General features: G+C 38.0%; 1 long non-coding RNA gene across 1 annotated transcript in view; it reads right to left on the bottom strand.

The window, feature by feature from the left end:
• The window catches only part of LOC125320118, a 53,228-nt gene that overhangs the window by 4,343 nt on the left and 28,670 nt on the right, over nt 1–20,215 (bottom strand). Inside the window, exon 3 of the long non-coding RNA XR_007201011.1 lies at nt 3,957–4,021. This is a non-coding gene — a long non-coding RNA (uncharacterized LOC125320118). The remainder of the gene's footprint in view (nt 1–3,956; nt 4,022–20,215) is intronic.

Genomic DNA, 20,215 nt, shown 5'->3' on the forward strand with positions numbered 1-20,215 from the left:
CATGCTGGACTAACCTTGATTCTAGACAGAGAGCATGAGAAGAACTAGAAAGCAGGACTTTCAACTGTATAAATGAATATATTTGATCTGGGGTAGACTATATTAGAGAAATAGAGAATCTTATCAGAACTATTCAAGAGAGAATTTCCTGAATAGCCTGAAAACTGCTTCAACTTAAAGAAGGGGATGGAAGCTGAAGGCAATATTTGTAGAAGCCAGAGGAGCAGGGGGAATTTTCAGCCATCTGAGCAAAGCATAATAGTGGAAAAAGGCAAATATAAAAACAAAGCACTGCTTTTGTAAACTAAGACAGTGGCAATTCCTCCTGCTTTGGTGCTCAAATGTTCCTTGTAAGGTGCTTAAATTGTTATGGAATCACACCTTGGTTTTGGACTCAGTTTGAATATAAAGTCTTACTTGTAACTTTGAATAGAAAGTATTCATCTGTTGCTGCCTGTTCCGAGCTTCCCTTCCCCCTCCCCAAGACACTTGCCTCTGCCATGTGTTCTGAACTCCTTTGTTCCAAGCGCGGGCAAAACCAAATGTAACTCAAACTCTTTAGCAGTGTCTGATTGGCCGGTCACCCCGGGTCACCCCCAGTCCTCCCCTTTCCCCTTCTCCGAATAAAAGAGAGGACCAAGGGGGGGCCTGCCCTCTTTGGCTTTGCACCCTTTCTGTGAACATCTTGTCTCTGTTTCTGTTTGAAAGCTTCCAATTGCAGGAATTAGGCAAGCTGAAAGCTATATTTCTCCCTCTTTGCTTCTGCTGGATCTGATATCAGTTTTGCAGCTAATACTTGCTGCTTTCAGAGCTACTGAAATGCTGGATTGCCCGTACTACCTCTCTAGGCCGCCCAAGGCTTTCTAAGGCATTGAACTACGAGCCTAGCCAGTAAAAAGCGGTGAGTATATCTCCTCATTCATCACTCTGTTTTACAATAGTTTTAGAATTACATATATAGTCCAAAATACTTTCTGTTACTTCTGAAAATTTCAGGAGAGACTGAGCTTGTTAAATCCCTTTGTGGACTGATGGGACGGTTTTGAAGTTGTGACCTCCAATTTGTTTTTTTGCATGGACAGAGTTTGCCTAATACATGTTTTCACTTCCTCTTGGTGGTGTGGGATTCTGTGACACTCCATGAGCAGTAGATGTGCGTTAGTAATGAATATAGCATTGAGCTACATTGAGCATGGTGTACAGCTTAATGAAAAACTGTCAGGACACTTCTACATTTTGGTAAGCATGTCATGAATGAAAGAAGTTTAAGAGGCAGCAATGCCTGGTGTGACATTCCTAGTGGGGTGATGCCTAGAGGTGTTGTCTCTGCCCGCTATCTTCATTCAGATAAATGAATTTTGGTTCAAGAACTTCACCTATTCCAGATACCGAATTTGGCAGTATTTAATTTTGATTTATTCACTATTTAGCATCACTTTGCTGCGTGCCTTACAAAAAGAATTACAAATCAAGTGCCATTATTACTGCTTTTCAAGTCAGAAAAAAGAGGTGTCATAAGTCACTTGAACTCATCATCTCACATTAAACATTGTATTAACGTAAGACTTTCTTTGACTACTAAGTAAGCCTTGAATGATGCTGGAGTCACCATGTTAGTGTGACACTTCTTTTCATTCAGGTAAGTACAATAACATTATAGTAATAATTTTTGTATATCGCTTATTTTTGTACGTAGCAGTGAAGATGATAAACACAGAAAAGGCAAAAGTAAATGTTTGTTTCCTTGGCAAATTCATACCACATTGTCATAGCTAAACCAGCTAATCCTGTCATAGCTAAACCATTCTTCACCAGTATGTTACCCATATCTCTTAACTTCTATATCATTGAAATTTGAGAGTATCTTGAACAGCACATGTCCATGCCATGTATGTATAAAGTCTCTTGCAAGAAAAGAAAATTGTTTTCCTGTAAAATTGTGGCACTTCTAATTTAAAAGGTAACTGTCTTTTAAAAAGTTAATTTGCAACAGGGCACAGAGAATTTGATAGACAACTGGAAGAAAGATTAGGAATGTAAAACATCTGAGAGGTAGCATAGGGACATGGTCATATGTAGGAGGTACTTAGTGTTGGATTTATTTTGAGTCAAACTGCAATTTTAATTTGTGGATTAGTAGCATTTCCAGAATCCTAAATAACTGCTTACTTCACAGTTGTCTGTGTGATTTTAAGCTGCAGGCCTGGGATCTGCTAGGATAAATATATATATATTTTAAATCAAATGATAATATATGCCATTTATGCATGGGATAATTTTTAAAAATAACCTTTCCCCCCCCCCCCCCCCCCCATTGGCAACTTTATATTTAGAAAGCCATCTAATTCTGTACAAGGAATCAGGTCTTATGTTTTTGTTTTTCAGTCATGAACAACCTGAGCAGTCTCAGTTTAAAGTACCAGACATTTAAATTTTCAGAGAAATATGGATCTTCACAAAGTCCCCGTGTATCAGAGAATTATGTTGTTTTCAATCTCAAAACATCTCTAGGTTAACTCTAACCAAATTTCCATAAAGATTACCTTGAATATAATTGCCATGGTGCAGCATTTCAAGAGAAGAAGCATAATTTTTTATACCTGGGAGCTTTTCTGTATAGATCTGTTTTTGATCTTTTACCCTGGTTGTAGACTTTGAAAACTGTTGGTGAAGGGTATATTAAAGGCTTTTGGAGACAGTAAAACCATACTTATATCTTCACAGAACAATTGATTCTAAAAGTCATGTTTCAATTCTGGCCTAATTTTTACATTTAGTGATATAAATCTGCACCTCCTTAACTTTCTCAGATTGAAAAAGAAATTGCAAAGTGTCTTTTCTCTGTTGTTCTTTGTAGTAGTTCAAACCCTTTTTTGTTCTGCAGTTAACCACAAGGTATGTTTAAAAGTTATTGATAAATTGGAAGAGAATGCACTGCTTATCATTATCATCCATTTAAGGAAAAGTGTGCATCTTCCATGGTTTACAAAAAGTGTTTCTAGTACGACATAGCAGAGTCATAAATATGCATTAAACCCCAAATCTAAGCTGGATGTTAATTAGGCCTGTTAGACAGAAAATTAGGACTTAGTCAATTTGTCCCTTGTACAGCTTCACTAACTAGGTGATTCTGGTCTGGTCTTCTCTTTGCTGGTTTCCAATTAAAATGTTGCTATGTCAAAAGATCACGATTAAAAGACAACTCTAGTCTCGTTAATTATGGATGTGCTCTTAGGACTCATGTTATGCACCTGTTCCAGCTTAAAGAAAAGTGCAGCATAAACAGTTCCATTTGTTTGGTTTGATTCTTGTACAAACAGCAAAATTTATTCCTCAGACTGCTACTTTAGTGCATACAATGTTGCCACATTCATTTAGAGTCCCTCAGGTTATTCAGTACAAATGAGGGACGAGGTTAAAGATAGTGGACTTTAAAATTAATCTTATAGAACATCTTATAGAAAAACTATTCTGGAGAGCACCAGCCTTGCTGCGATGTTCAGGATGGTAAAGTGGCACTGTCTCTGGATCCTGGTGCCTGTGTGTATGTGTGAAATGTACAGCTGTGCTTTTGATTTCCCAGCAAGAAGTTGCATTATCTCATGGAGACGTCATGAGATGTTCAAGATGTGAGAGCTAGCAGTGTTTGACAGCAGATTCTTTTTCTTTCTTTTTTTAATGTGTTACAGTCCTAGAGGAATCACTATGGTGACAGTTGGTGCAAGTTACATTAGAGGAGCAAACCTTCAGGTGGAAGTGCTTTCAGAGATGTTTTTTACCTATTGAGTTAGAGCAGAATGAACAAAGAAAATTTCTTGAAAGGTGAGGCTATGTTACAAAACAAAAATAGATTAAAAAGTGCTGTTTGGATGAAAGAGGGGTAATTTCAAAGGAATTTTTCTGTATCTTTGAACATCAGCCCCCAAAATCTCTTTGTAACTTACATACTGACTTACAGTGAGGGCAGTGGAAGACTTCACTTCGTCAGAGAAAGATGATCATTCCTCAGACTTCATTATGCCTGTGGGAGAATTATAACAATGTTTAGCATTTGCAAGCATGTTCAAAGTGCAGGCTAACTTTGCAATTCCTCAAGAATATACCACTTCTCTGTCAATATTGTTGGTCCATTTGTGGATGAGGAGCCTCACATATTGTTGCAGTGACTGCAGGTTTACCCCAGAGAACTCTGAACTAGTTTGGTTATTGCTAAATACAGCATTTCCCTGTAGCTCTAGGTGACCTCATCTCCAGGATTGTTACCCGTATTTTGAGGCAGATTTTTTTTGTTGTGTGCTGAACAGTGTGCATCACAGCTAGACGAGGTACATCTGCATGAACTGAAGGAATTACACTGGAGACATGCTCTAAAACATGATGGTTTGGCCAAGAGAAACCTAAAACTTCAGGCTGCATCAGATCTTGAATACATGATGTATTCAAATATATCATATTTGAATATATCATCTTCTAGGTCCAGAAAGTAATTGATAAGCAAATACTGGTACCACTCTTTAAACTGAGATAACTGTCCTCAAATGAGAATTTATCCCTTTCTAATCTAGGATAATTTTATCCTAGAAGCAGTAATCAGTTCATCTACTCTTGAATTCCCAGTGCAGTATTTGTTACTTCTGTATCAGTGCCCTCCAGGGTAGCCTGCTTTATCTTTTGTTCCTAGTAATTTATCTTAGTCAGTGTGGAAATTGAGAGTATGGAAACTGAAGGTGTGTGCTTCTGCCTTCTTCTTATCTGCTGTTCAACTTTACCTCTCAGAAGAGTGAACTTTTCCTATGGTCCTTTGGTTAGGGGTTGATAGGGGTATGTTTCTGTTTAGCAAGAGACAGACTGTGAGAAGGAACATCCTGTCTTCCTTTTTCTTCCGCTTTACCACACATACTCATTTTCAGGCTGCAAGCATAAACCAGTTGCAAATAGCTTTAGCTCTCCTCTTGGCTGTGCATATCAGTACAGTCCCAGAAAACTCAAATACAGAAATAAACTAACTTGCTGTTTTCATTTCCAATAAGAACTTGGTAGATCATTTGCTCCCACATGCATACCCCTTCCCAGTTTTAGAAGTATTTTTTTTGTTTAAAAGCCATTACAACTGATTTTCCACTGAGACCAAGTCACAAACATAATTACATTCCAAATATTGTTCATTGTTCAGGCGTTTTCTGGAAACAGCGAAAAAGTTTACATTCTCAATGGACATAGGGAATAAAAGGGAACAGTGCATAACACAGATTTGGTACCACAGTGCTGAAAATGTTTTTTAAATGTTACTTGGACAAGTATACCACAAAGAATATGTTGCCAGACTGTTGCTGAAATTTTTATGGTGTCTAAGTACTAAAAATTGTTTAACCCATTACAAGACTAAAAGGTTTGGATTGTGCTGTGGAGAATTTGCTGCAATTTCTCCTGTAACATGATGAAACTCAGTATTTCCTATCTTTTTGATTGCACACTCCATTTTATCTTTGTCCTGTTGATGGATAGTCTGAGACATCTTGAGTAGTGAAGATTATCAGCTGTAACAGCTTGTCATTTTAGCTTTACAACTTTTCAGTAAATTCTCAGTGTGTTATCCAAGATGGTGGTAACTGTGCTTCTATTCAAAATGACACATGTGCAAAATTTTTATTCCCTGGAAATGTAAAGCTGGCTTAAATTTTGCTATAATTCTCTGCATATTTACATGTTCTTCAGTTTATGCTGATAAATTGGACAACGAGGGCCGTGTAGTAGCAACTGTGGCTGGGTAGAAAGGCAGGGAAGAAATTTAGTATTAGGATTGTGAAAGCAAAAGAATTATATAACATAAGACAGATAAAAAGAATTTACTGTATTAGTGTCATGGGTTAGCAAGCATAGTCTCGGAAGTGATGTTCTTGCAAAGAGGTGCTTACAGCTTCCTCTGTGACCTAACAGAACCTATCAGCTGGCCAGTTTGAATATGGACAATTCTTTAAGCCACTTAAAATCGTGACCGCCTCTGTGATCCACACTTAAGAATAGACACACCCCAGGCAGAGCCCTCTCTCGTTTCCCATGCTGGGACAGGTGGCTGCGGGCCCCGTGCGGGGGCCGGCAGGCCCGGCCCAGGCCTTGCTCGGGCCAGGCCAGGCCGGGCCACAGCCATCCTGGAGCCGATGGGCCCTGTTCCAGCCGTGGAACCCCCCCACAGCCCTGCTGTGGGCAGCCAGAGCGGCTCAGCTCCCCCCCTCTCCAGTGCGGCCAAGATTCAGCTGAAGCTGCCCTGCTGTCCAGCAAAAGATCATGGGACCAACAGCGATAAGCGACATTCCAGCTGCAAGGCCCAGGTGAGATTAACCCTTTTAGTGCTGTGAAGAGCTGAAAACCTGAGGGAAGAGAAAGAGGAGATGCTTAAAGCTGAAATTCTGTTGTAAAGCTATGATGTATCAGAGTACCCGTTGTAATTTCATGAAGGAATGAGGGGTGGAGCGTTCAACTTGTACTTGTGAGCAAAAGCACCTGTGCTGAGATAGGCAGATGCTGAAGCAGCTGTAATTTAATGAGAAGTTTGAACAGGGAGAGACGGAAGCGATGAGGAGTCTTGCTCCAAATGGAAAACCAAACTTTTTCTCCAAACTGAGAAAACCTCAGTTCCTAGAGATGCTCCCAGAGATAGTCCTAGAGATGAAGATGAGGAAGACCCTTTGCTCCCAGGGAAGGAGAAGGACCTCTGTTCTTAGAGATGAAATGCTCCCAGAGATAGGTGAAGACAACTTTTGTTTCTGAACAGCTCAACCTTAAAATTATACCCCAGTAATTTCAAGAGTGGACCCTCGAAAGCAGTTGTGGGAAAAGCTGCAAGTCATGGGAAGGGACTCACATGCGAGCAGAGAACCAACCCGGGCGGCTGTCTCATTGTGATAATGTGTTCATAGCATGGGCAAGAGAGGCTCCTCTTCCTAAATGGACTGAACAAGGTTATTATGGAAGTGATAAACAGACTGAACATCTCAAGGGTTGTCTTTTTACACTGTCAGTGGGAGAAGGGAAAGGGGGGGGGGTGGAGAAGTGTTCTGATGGTGTGGTATGATTTTTTTTCTTCTTTTAGGTCTGTTAATAAACTCCTTTATATTCTTTCAAGTTTGGTGCCTGCTTTGCATTTCACCTAATTCTTATCTCACAGAAGGTAAATAGTAATGAATATTTTGAACCAAACCACTACACTTAGGATCTCAATACTATGGTGTCTTGACAACTAGCTATGAAATCAAATAAAAGGGCATTTTCCTAACTCCAGCATGATTGTGGTATATTCTTAGAGCTTGTCTAAAGCTGGCATGTGCTGATACAACATTATATGATCATAGATGTATTCTGCTTCAACATATGGATGTTGACAGGTAATACTGTGATAGGAAAGTATGACATGCAGAACAAGCCAGAGTTTTGCCTTAGATTTGTATGCATATATTACAAAAGTATATAAATATATTACACAATATTTTTAATGTAAACCATATCTTAGTGCTTGGTATTTATAAAACCTATTTTTAATTTAATTTAATATTCTGATTTGATTTATTTAGTTTTCACTGAATGCTACTGAGTAGAGTACAGACATGAATCCATTTATTAACATGTAGGCAGACCATTTTGTTACTGAGATACAAGAATAAGCACTGGGTGAGCAGTAGACCAATAAGAATTTGGGTATTAACAGGAGGATCCAAAGGATCTATACGAGTTCATTTTTCCACTTAGATGACCAAGACATGTCTGTAAAGCTAGTTAACCCTTATCTAGGAATAATTTTCCAACAGAAAAAAACAACACACCAGTTTTTAGATACAGCTGAGAAGTTTTCCCTGCCATTAGACAACTCTTCACAGCAACCTTCCATTTGGAGTCAATTCCCAGATCAGAATTGGGATAAGATGCATGTCCTCTGTTCTTTTTCTGACAGCAAGTAGACATTAGGCACAAAAGGAGGTACTTATTTCAAATAATAGTTATAAATCTCTGACAAAGTAAAGTAAAAAAAATTAAAGCATATAACTTCCCACCTACAAATAGGAAAAAATGTTGCCATACACAAAGCAATAACAGGAATGAAACTTGGAAAAATACAGATAAAATCAAAATGGATTTGAACTATGATTATGTGAAACTTTATCTTTCTCCATAAATTTTGTAGAAGTATATTTTGTGAGGAAAAAAATTCATGCAGAGTATTTAGAGGGAAAATTTACCATGAAGAACAAAAAAAATCACTATTTTCCTTTCTGGTAGTTAAAAATTTTAGTTTCCTACATATGGAGTGGCGGGGGGGGGGGGGGGGGTGGGGAGAGGAAATCACTATTTATTGTTTCAAAAAGCTTCCAAGATTTACATTTCCTAAGTATTTGAAATTAAATTTGGTTTGATATGTGAGAGTTTTAAGGAGTGCTGGAGTTAAAAAAACCCCCTAGTTACTGAAAAACAACGGTTACAGTTTACACAGCAGCTGTCACTTCACATGGTACACAGGCCCCACTTTCACAGCATAATGACCTGTGATAATAACCATGTAAAATGGAAAATCTTAGAAGCTTTCTGATATAAACTTCCCAGACTGCTGTTTTCTGAAGAGGAGGAAATAGTTCCACTTGACCTTTCAATCACTTATACAATACTGCACTTGGATCTTTCCAGGGTCTGCATTCCTTCATTACAGGATATGATATAGCAAACATGAAAGAAAAACTTAAACATATATGTATGTTAAGATAAAGAGAGCTTATTCAAATATATATCTCAAGATTTGCTTTTCTATCGCCCTTGATTGAAAACTGAAAAAGCAGCAGATTAAAATCTATTATGATACTAAATTAGTTACTTGTAGAGAGGCATGAACAAGACTAATTTTTTGTAATAGACAGAGATTATTAAAAAGAAGCTTTTAATTTTTAATTAAATAATTAAAGAAATTCTGGTCCTTACACACATACTTGTAATGATCAGTAAAGTTCTCCTGCATGCAAGGTTGTATGTTACCAAGATGCTCAGAACTGACAATTGAAATAAAGGAAAATGATGGCACAATGGCATCATGAAAGCTACTTAACCTTTGGGCAAGTACTAGGGTAGATATGTATGATTTGTCATTACTTAATTACTTCTGAGAGCTGTAAGTTGCATATCTATAAATGGTAATATGATACAGCCCCTTTATACCAATAATTGTTAAAAAATTTGTTGGGCTCCAGGAACACAGATTATGTTCTTGCAGTTCTCAGCATGGAATGGTGGTAGATTTCCTCACCAAGGAAAGAAACAAATAAAAATCATACATGAAAGAGACACAGAGCCCTTTTACTGTAGTTAATCTTGACCACCCAGGGGCTATGAAATGCTTTGCAAGATATAACAGCATCATATAAAAGAAAAGGAATAGATCTTTGAAAGTCAAAAAATGAAGACCATAAGAAAGCACACAGAGAGGTAACTTGTACAGATTCTGATGATGGGGTACAACCAAAAACCAGTGCCAAGCAAGTGGAATCTCCCAGTTTAAAAAAAAAAAAAGGAAGACAAAAACCTAAACATATATGAGTTTTTGGGAAAATTAGCTCAAAGCTAAGAATGAAAACAGAGAACTTACAGGAGAAAAGAGGCAAATGGGAGAAAAAACAGTATAAAATAGGTACTTTTCTTTTTACAAGGCTTCTCTTTCTATGTCACCTTTAACTTCTTTCTTTTTATCATAATGTTTTTTCTTTTTTATCAGCTTGAATAACTGACTCTATCAAGTTTCCACCTGTCCATCAATGTTTCAAATCAGTAGGTATTATATTTTGTTCAAATATAAATCAGGACAGAATCCTTCCACCTCTGATGAAGGAAAGCTGAGCGAAGCACAAAGCTCGAATATTTCATGCTTCTTCACAGGCCCTGCTTAGTCATTCAAAACATAAGGCTGACCTTGTAGAATCAGAGTGGTTTGGGTTAGAAGAAACCTTTAAAGGTCAACACCCCCGCAATGATTAGGGACAACTTCAACTAGATCTGGCTGCTCAGAGCCTGGTCCAACCTAAGCTCGAATGTTTACAGCGATGGGGCATCTACCACCTCTCTAGGCCACGTGTTCTGGTGTTTCACCACCCTCACTGTGGTGCTGTCCTCTCTTTCACTGTTAAATGTCCTGAGGTCTGTACATTGTAGGACAAATATGCAAGAATCACGCTGCTAAAACTAGCTCCAAAAAGAAATGTGAGTTCTGAGAGTTGCAATGTGGTGTTTAAATTGTATCTTAAATCCAAAACAAAGAATGTCAAAGTCTTTGTCCAGCTGCTGAATTCTAAGGTCATTAAATCCATGCTTAAAGTTAACTGGAGTACATTTCTGCATCTTAACATGTCTGGAATAGCTACACATGAGCCCAGCTTGGTCCTGGTACTCTGGTGGATTGGCTCCAGACAGTGTCCAGACACCCACTCAGCCTCTTCCTCACTCCCTTTTCCTAGAAGATGGAGGGAAAAATACAACAAAGGTGAAAAAATCTCATGGACCAAGAGAATGACAGATAAATAGGAAAAGTAAATGCTGCAAGTGCAACCAAAGCAAAAAGAGAAATTCATCCACCACTTCCCATCATTGGCCAGATGTCCAGACATTCCTTGGAAAGAAGGGCCTCAACATATGCAACTATTACTTGGGAAGATAGATGCTGTACTTCTGAATGTTGTGCCTTTCTCCTCCTTTTCCTCAGATTTTACTGGTGAGCACAATGTCAAATGGTGTGGAATATATTCTTAGTCACTTGGGGTTGGCTGTGTTCCCTCGCAGCCTCTTGCCCACCCCCAGCTTCTTGAGTTCAGTGGGCAAGCGAGGAGAGATAGATCTGGCAATTTGAGAGCTCTTTACAGGGACAGGAAAACACTGCTCTGTTACCAGCATTGTTTAAGCCACAAATACCAAACACAGCATTATATGGACTGCTCTGAATAAAATTAATGTCATTACTGTATTCCAGCCAGACCCAGTACAGAGGTTTGAAACCACAACCCACAGTAACTCAGTCCACAGACAAAGTTCTGCTTCATCTTACAATGTTTTAGGCATGGCTAATAACGGTGATGAGGTGCAGCATTTAACACATCAGGCTTAGTCATGAGGAAGAATCTAATGTTTTAAAAGCATGAAATAAAATAGGGCATCTTCAAATTCATGCTCTAATTACCCAGTGCAATTGGAATGGTGTAGGGCAATTCCTTAAAGATGCTCTCTGCTTTGGTCCAATTGTTTAGACAGCCAAGATCTTTCTCTGTCCTGCGCACAATACCCTACAGCCTGACAATTTTATGAGGATATATGACCTTTATTAAGCAGCAGAGAATGGAATTGAATCTGCGTCTCCTGCTTTGTATGTATACTGGAAGATACTATCCTTGCTTGCATATGAAATATGCACTGAATTGACCATGGAGGGTAAAAAACAAATTCCAGGACATTAATTTTTAACCAGGAAAAAAGCCCTAAAATGGTGCATAGAAATACATAATATGTGGAAGCTATACTCTTCATTTTAGTTTTTGGCTCTTTAATTTTACAAAGTATATTTTGTTGGGCTTCAGATGAAAGGAGAATGGGGGATTTTTTTGAAAGATATTTGGTAAAATTTGCATTTTCATTCTTTCCATCATCCTCAAGTGAAAAAAACAACCGAAAAAATAACAGGCCCCCATTTCTTTTGTAAGATTAAAGATTTAAAAGTACCATTTTTCAAGCGCTTTCTATTCGGGTGTTTTGGTTATTTTTTAAGCCAAATTGACTGCTTCATTCAGATTTGAAAAAAGAATGATGAGAATGGACTGATTTGAAATAATGTCTAAAGATTAGAAGCTAAGGGAACATTATTCACATAATGCTGCATAAAAGTGGGACTGAAAGCTCTTTATATTTGGTTGTCTCCTATTTTTAGCATCTGTATCTATCCTGACCTAGCCATTAAAACACATTAAATTGCATTAAAATGTAAAAGATGGAGAGCGGAAACTAGATGTAAGCATTTTTATTGGTTCAGTTGAGTTTATTTTATAAAAATAGAAATTAAAATCATAGAAACTTTTGAATTAATTAATAAGACAACAAAGTTCTGAAAAGAAAAACACCAGACAAAATCAGCTTCTAAATTCGACAGTCTATACTAACATGTATATGAACTTCACTATTGGCAAAATATTTTGATTCAAATAAAACAGTGCTGTCCTTAACCACTTCTCTGGGTTTTGAAACCTGTAAGAATCATCATGGGTTGTGCAAATTATTTCCTGACTGGTCCTAATAAGTTTAGAATGTATAATCCTCTTTTCAGACAAAGAAACTTCTGAATTGCATAGGCATACAACATAGGTAGAAAACAGGATACATTGAATAAGCAACCTGTTTTGAACAAAGAGCATGTTTTCATCCTGCTAGATGGGAGTACAAAAAAAAGCAATTTGATCATGGAGAAAAAAAAAAGAAGACAGTTTTTTATATATTTCATGTTGTGCTTCTTGCAACACTAGTGATTGTTACAAAAAGGTTTATATAATTACGACACTCTTCTTGCCGGAATTACATAAATGTATAGTTATACTCAAATTTGTATGCCTATTTACTATACTTGTACATGGTTCCGTGAAAATTTTGCATGCGAATTAGACATGCAGGAATATTTACCATTCTGAAAATCTATTCTCAGCTGCCATTGTATAAAATTAGATTGTTAGGATGCAAAAATACCAGTGTGTGTACAGCCTGCAGTGACAAAATTAGATACATATCTGGTTGTGGCAACTGCTAGTCACTATATTTAAATGCTGAGGTTAATCCCTTTTTTTCTTGAGGTGACATGCATTGTAGGCTGCTTGAAAAAAGATTTAAATACTGTATTTATTTGCTGTTTGCCAACACAATAACATTTAGGCTATACATTCTTTTAAATGTGGATTTTAGTAGCTTGGAAGTGGTAAATATGACTAGCACTTGAAGAAGTATGGTAGTGCTGAAAACAACTATCTCTCTCTCCTCTGACCTCTCTCTTGGTAAACTCTTTCACCACCCAGCTGTGGTAGAATTAGTTGTGCCTGCAAGACTGTAGACAACTTTAGGGGGAGTCACAGTGTACCATGATCTGAATCACTGTTTTCTTAAAACCTGACCTATGCTTATGGTGAAGTGCCACCTCCCACCCAGCAGTCCTGGCTTGACTGTACAGCTGGGCAGGGTGCAGCCTTCTAGAACACTTGTGTTAGGAATACCTTGACTCCTTCAACCCCCCTCTTCAGGCCACTGTCTGGGAATTCATCACAACTCCTGCTAACCTCTGTGTTTACCAGATTGGTTTGAATATGTTCTCCTTACTGCAAGTTTAATTTCCACGGATCAAGAGCTTTAGTTCAGGCACAGACCTCAGGCAGCAGCAAATCTTGTCACTGGCATTTCGGCAGGGTAGGATGAGAATAAAACCTGCATTAGTCATAGCAGCATTTCAGGTGAAATGGGGTCTGGATAAAGTCAAACCTGCTGTCTTCTGTAAAGCTGCTATTTTGGTGTATAAATGTATGGGATGGACAGAAAGCTAAGGGAAAAAACAATCCCACTATATTTTTGTTTGGAATTCCATTTGTGGTAACTTATCATAATATTATGAATAGAATAATGACATGGCTAAATGTAATGGCATAATACAAAGGGCTAGCAAAATCCATTTTAACAGTTTGAAGAAATTGCTGTAATGTCTCATATCAAAAAATCTCTTGAAGTGTATCTGTGAGCAGCCAATCCTGGCTCAGCCTGACAAACTTCAGAGTATTATGGCAGGAAATATGAAGAAGATGCCTAGTGGTTGCCAGAGTTTAACAAGCAGTGTGCCTTTTTTTTTTCTATATTTAATACTTAATAAGAATTAAAAAATAGCTCTAATGGTGGGAAGAGCAGAGCTAATTAGGAAAGAGTAGTTGTTATTGGTTCTACAGCACTTAGGAACTGAGAATCTATACAAATTGTTTTGCATGAGATGCTAAAGGGTTTGCTTTAAAAAAAAATCTATGTGATATAATGCTTACAATACTTTTTCTATCTTTATATGCAGTTTCCACATGTTTTCTCTCATTTGCATTTGTTACGTTGTGCCATAAACAAGGCAAAAAAGGGATGGATAAGGTTACAATTTTTATGTAAAACATCTGAATGTATCTAAGCACTGGAACAGGCTGCCCAGGGAAGTGCTTCTGTCACCACCCCAAGAGGAATTTAAAAGATGTGTAGATGCAGCATCTAGGGACATAGTTTAGTGGGGCACTTGGCAGTGCTGGGTTAATGGTTGGACTTAATGAGCTTAAAGGTCTTTTCCAACCTAAACAAATCTGTGATTCTGATCCTGATTCTTCCAGCTCCTTATTGTCTGAAGTCTGTGTTACTTTTTTTGGCAGACACTTGATTCTGTATAAAGATTTTTCTTCTTTGACTCAGTCAAAACATCACCTAAGATCCTGTTGGTAGATCTATGCCAACATGATGGACTTCTGGGTCTGGAAATATGACCTAGTGCTTTTGCCCTTTCATTCTTTGTAGGGATTGTATTTACTATGTCAGGATGATTCTAACTTACTCTTTTTTTTTTTTTTTCTGCACTTTTGCATCTATCTGACTTAATAAAATCACAGAACTCTTAAGTGGCCACATGGCAACAGAAAGTAAGACTGTACAGCACTGGAAATGGCACAGTCTCTCTATGTAGGCATGGGGAAGCACCCAAACAGAAGACAAACCAGTGGAGTTGCTGTCCTTCCACATATTTTTGGGAGGCAACTGGAGACTTAGCCGTTTTGCTGAAGATAGCTCTAAGCCTTTATACAGGATACTGAATTGCCCTAGAGGGAAAAAGAGTCCTCTTGCATCATCTTATAGGAACCCACAGTTTGGCTTGTAAGCAAAATTATGCAAATGTTTCAAACAAAGTCTACTAATTGGTAGCAAATGTTACTTTATCCTGGGGCAAGTTCTAGTATTTGCTAGTCTTTGTTTTCAAATGAATCTCTCATGATATTATAACCTCAGGGGTTTGAAGCAGTCATATTTCATGCAGCTTTAGATTTCAGTTCTTGAACTATTTTGGGTTTTAGGCAATAAAGAGTAATACACCAAATCATCAATAATAGCAAGTCTCTGAAAGGGAAAACAAGAGGCAGATAGATGGCACAAACATTGAAAGTAGAACTGTTATGGCCAGATTTTTCTAAAAGTAATTATTTGAGGAAATGTTTCTGGTTTTTTTTGGGTTTTGGTGTTATTCTTTTGGTTTGGGTTGGGTTTTTTTAAAATAAACAGGCCCCTATTCCTAGGCTTTATGCCCACCATTTTGCACAAAAGTGGGATTATAAATCCAATTAAGTATCTTTAGTATACAGACTAAGGAAATTGTAGGGTGAATATTTCTTACGCTATAAAGAATTTTTGTCTCCTTTTCAATATTCTGCAGATATAAGTTCATTTGAGTTGCTCTCTTTGGTCCTTGTCTAGCATTATGTCCCCGATACAGTTTTTCACAGGTTGAAGTGTTTGTTTATAATTGGTGTTGGTGTCTCTCAAAATAAGAAAATTCTCCATTTCAGTTTAGCTGATTCTTAGATAATTAATATTTTTGCAGAGATAAATGGGGGGTGCCTATTGACTCCTCAGAACCAAGGCGGACTACATAAACAGTCTGTGGTGCATGTTTGGGCTGTTTTGAATTTGGCAAGAATCCCAACTCTTCAATTTCTGGAACTGACACATAGAAAACTTGGGAAAAGATAAAAGTAAGTTTGAGTTCCAATAAAGAATAACAGAATCTTTATGCAACAACAAAATCTGTACTAGCATTACCTTTTAATTCTGACAATGTAATCATACTAAATAGTACTTTAAAACTGTTAGAGAGTGATAATGTGTAGCTCATGTAATAAAACTTTCATTTGAAGTTAGAGACATGAAACCACTACTTCCTTAAAATAAAGGTGAACTGTAAGAAACGTAAGAAATACAGGTCATCAAAAAGGAACGCTACTGTGCTTCTTTTGTTTTGAAGAGCTGGTCTTTAAAATAAACCATCTGTCATCATTCCCTTCACAAATTAACTGTAGGGCAGGCACTGCCAGCATCTCATCTAACCTGAACAAGTTGCTCTCCATAAATCCAATGTCACAATTTTTCTGCATGTCCTCTTTATACCTCTTGGTCAATGCAGCCAAGGCTTCTGTCAGTACTCATGTCATGTTTATGAATCCAAGTCCAGGGTTGTAAAAATTTCCCCAGAAAAACTAGGACCCACAGAGAAGCTGTTTCAGGACACTTGTGAAGATTTTGTTCAATTCATCTTATTACAATAAAACAATAAAATAAAAAACACCCAAAGATGTTATAAATCTCCCTTTGTATCATTCAGTGATGAAGCATTACTAAGGAAATCACTGTCAACAGTGAAAATATATCTCAAAGATCCGGCAATTTAAGTTGGACAGGTATTAAAATGTGTGTGTGTGTGCGTGTGCGTGTGTGTGTATACATATTTATGGCCAAATGAATAACCAATATTTTGTGGAAGACCTGAAACATACTTAGCAATGATATGAACAGTGCTGAACGACTCAATGACTTCTGCAGACCTGCATATTGGCTCTGAAAACAGCCTCTATGATGTTAAAGAGATGTCTGTAGCCAGAGATTTCCAATTCAAAGTTGTTACAGGCAAAGGATCACTAACTTCAAATTACTATGCTGCAACTCAGAACCTATTCTGCATTCAGGTTTTTTCTACTCTTGCATCTTTGTGTGTGAAGTGACCTCTCGGAAAGATTTTACTGAAAAAAAAGTGTAGAAATCTACACATATAATACATGAGGAAAGTGTATTTTCCTGTTTAAAGGAATAAAACATCACTCTTGCAGACTTCTTCCCAGCAGAGAAACTCATTGCTGCTTACATTCTTGTTCTTGCAGTGCTGGTGAACTACTCCCAGTACCTGCAGGGAATATTTTCCTTAACTTCAGGAGCTTGTGAAACCTAGAAAGCAAGGACATTGATGGATGAAGGTCTTTTGGAGGCTTGACATTCAGTTTGTGAGAAGAAGTGGATAATGCAAGCAGACTGCTGCAAAGAAGGGCATGGGAAGAACCTCCTAGTTACAGTGCCAAGAGTTATTTTAGAGTTAGAAAGTTCATTCCAGAGTCCTAATCAGGGGTGAGAGTAGAAAATAATTGAAATGAGACCTTGTCAATTTTACCTGATACCTTTTTCTGGTCAAAACATGTAAAAATAATTTTTCATAAGTTAATTTCTTCTGCTTTCTTTGACTAATGTTATACAGATGTGCAGTTTTTGAGCAAAATGGAGCTCATAATTAGATAGATATAGAATTACATAATTGCTTTTATTCCAATGTTGTGGGTTTTTTCAGACAACAAGGACCCTGTTAAATTTTCATTTTTAGAAGCAAAATGTTTCCAGAAAGATTAAGGGAAATGCTTTTCGCTTCAATTCTTATTTGGATAATAAAATAGGGTAAAGGTGACATTTGTAATTGGAATCTTTGCCAAGAACTTCCTTGGTCTTGTCACAGAAGAAATTATCGTGTCATGTCAGCCAGAGTACTGTGTACCATACCTTTATGTGTAGAAATTAGCCAGTTTCAGAGAGATGGTGTGATGTGAGGAACACTTGTATGAGTTCTGTCCAAGGTGAATGCTTAAATATTTTTTGAATAGAACATGGTGGTCATGTCTGGGTGTAAAGAAAGTACAGGAGAATACAGTTAATATCAGAAAATTAATTTTTCAGGCACTGTCACAGAATGATAGAATGCTAGAATCATAGAATAGCTTGGGTTGGAAGGGACCTTTAAGGGTCATGTAGTCCAAGCTCCCCTACAATGAGCAGGGAAGTGTTCAACCAGACCAAGTTGCTCAGAGCCCTGTCCAATATGACCTTGAATGTTTCCAAGGACAGAAATCTACCACCTCTCTGGGTAGGCTGTTCCACTGTTTTACCATACACAAAATAAAACATTTCTTCCTTATATCTAGGCTCAATCCACTCAATACCCTTTGTTGTATTGCTACAGACACTACTGAAATGTCTGTCCCCATTTTTCTTACAGGCCTCCTTTAGGTACTGGAAGGCTGCTGTAAGATCTCCCCAGAGAATTCTCTTCTCCAAGCTCCCCCTTGAATTCTCTTCATGGCCTCCTCTGGACTCACTCCAAGAAGTTCATGTCCTTCCTTATGTTGAGGGCACCAGGGCTGGATGCAACACTCCTGTAGAGATCTCACCAGAGTGGAGCAGAGGAGGAGAATCATCTCGCCCGTGACACTCCTTTGGATGCAGCCCAGGGTTCTGGGCTGTGAGTGCCCATGGCTGGGTCATGTCCAGCCTCTCACCCACCAGCACCCCCAAGTCCTTCTCCCCAGGGCTGCTCTCCATCTGTTCATCCCCCAGCCTGTGTTGGTACCAACGGTTGCCATAGGCCAGGTGCAGCACCTTGCACTTGATCTTGCAAAACCTCATGAGGTTCCCATAGACCTAAGTCTCAAGCTTTTCCATGTCCCTCTGGATGGCATTCCACCCCTGAGACATGTCAATCACACCACTCAGCTTGGTATCTTCTGCAAACTTCCTGAGTGTGCACTAAATCCTGCTGTCTCTCTAGCTCATCAATCAAGATATTAAACACTATGGGTCCCCATATGAACCCCTAAGAAACTCCATCTGGGCTTTCAGCCATTAACCACTACTCTCCTTTTTGCTTCACTGCCATTTGCACCCATAAGAAAGTCTGTGGGGCTAGATGTATAAATCAAATGTTGGATATCATTTATACCATTTCCATATTTTCCTACTGTATGTCTACAAAAGACAGTGTGTTTGGATTTGAATTAGTGGGAACAAAAAACCCCAAAACCTAACAACAACAAAAAAAGGACTGTTTACATAGTACCCTTAAGGGCAGACTGCAGGGAATAAACTATCAGGAGCTAATAAGAAGGGTGGTTGCCTTGTAGAAAATGAATATATGAAATTTATCCTGAACTTGGCAGGTACGTAATTATACATGGATATAAACCAATTCCACATGATTTGCTGCTGACATGGTAAGTTACTACATGTCAGATCAGATCTGACAATAATTGGTTTTTTGGACTTCAACATGGTAAGCAGTTTCAGAATTTTTTTTCATCACTTGTTTACAAGACATAAGCTGAAAATAATGCTCTTTTTAAATGTCTTTTTGAAAGCCATGTTCAATAGTTGTAAAACGTATAGTAAATAGGAGATAATTATTATCCTTTAGAGAATGGGGCTGCTAAGTAATGAGATAGGGAGCTTGTAACCACCTTGACAAGTCATCCTTAACCATGTTAATTAATAGGGCGAATGCTGTGCCCATACAGATGAGAGACTCTGATATCCTAATGCTAAGAAGAAAGCATCAACTTAAGAAGTGACCTTTCTATCTTTGCATATGTATGCGGAGTCCTAAGTGATGTAAGAGCAAGATCCTGATAGTTATTAACCTTTGATCCAGGTGGAACCAACATAAACTATGAATTTAAAAACAGATTTAATCAAAGAACACCTGTGCACATAGAATAATGAAAAACTTTTAAACTCTTTTTCTCAAAAAAATGCTTCTTAAAGTACTTTTTCTTTTCCCTGAAAGGTGAAGATTACCTTTATCTATCTACTTGCTTCCTCTGTGAATTTCAAACATCAGCAAAGAAAAGATGGTTCTTTGCTTTGGCCACTTATCTAGTGAAGAGTACTGCAGCACAGAGAAATGTATTCACAACTATTTTAATCTTAAATAATGTTCTCTAGTAGGCTGACCTTCTTTGGATATCTTTTCAAAGAACACTCTTCCAGAGATCCTATCTGCAGGATGGAACTTCAAGAGTGACCAAGAAACCTGTGAAGGTTGGGCTGTCACATCTTTCTATCAACCAACAAGATAACCGGTGAAATCCAAAGATCAGAGATAGTGGTGAGAACAGGTGAAAGTTTTACTGTATGGCAAGGAGAAAAATGGAAGAAATAATCAACACAAATCAGATCTCTGATGTTCTCTGGAGGAATAGTCAGACATGGATTCTTTTGCAGCCCATCACTTGTTCCCAACACTGGGCCTCAAACATGGGCCTTTCATGCAGGCACAAACACCCATGTGCAACCCTCC

This window comes from Corvus hawaiiensis, chromosome Z (genome assembly GCF_020740725.1).
Source record: "Corvus hawaiiensis isolate bCorHaw1 chromosome Z, bCorHaw1.pri.cur, whole genome shotgun sequence".
Lineage (NCBI taxonomy): Eukaryota > Metazoa > Chordata > Aves > Passeriformes > Corvidae > Corvus > Corvus hawaiiensis.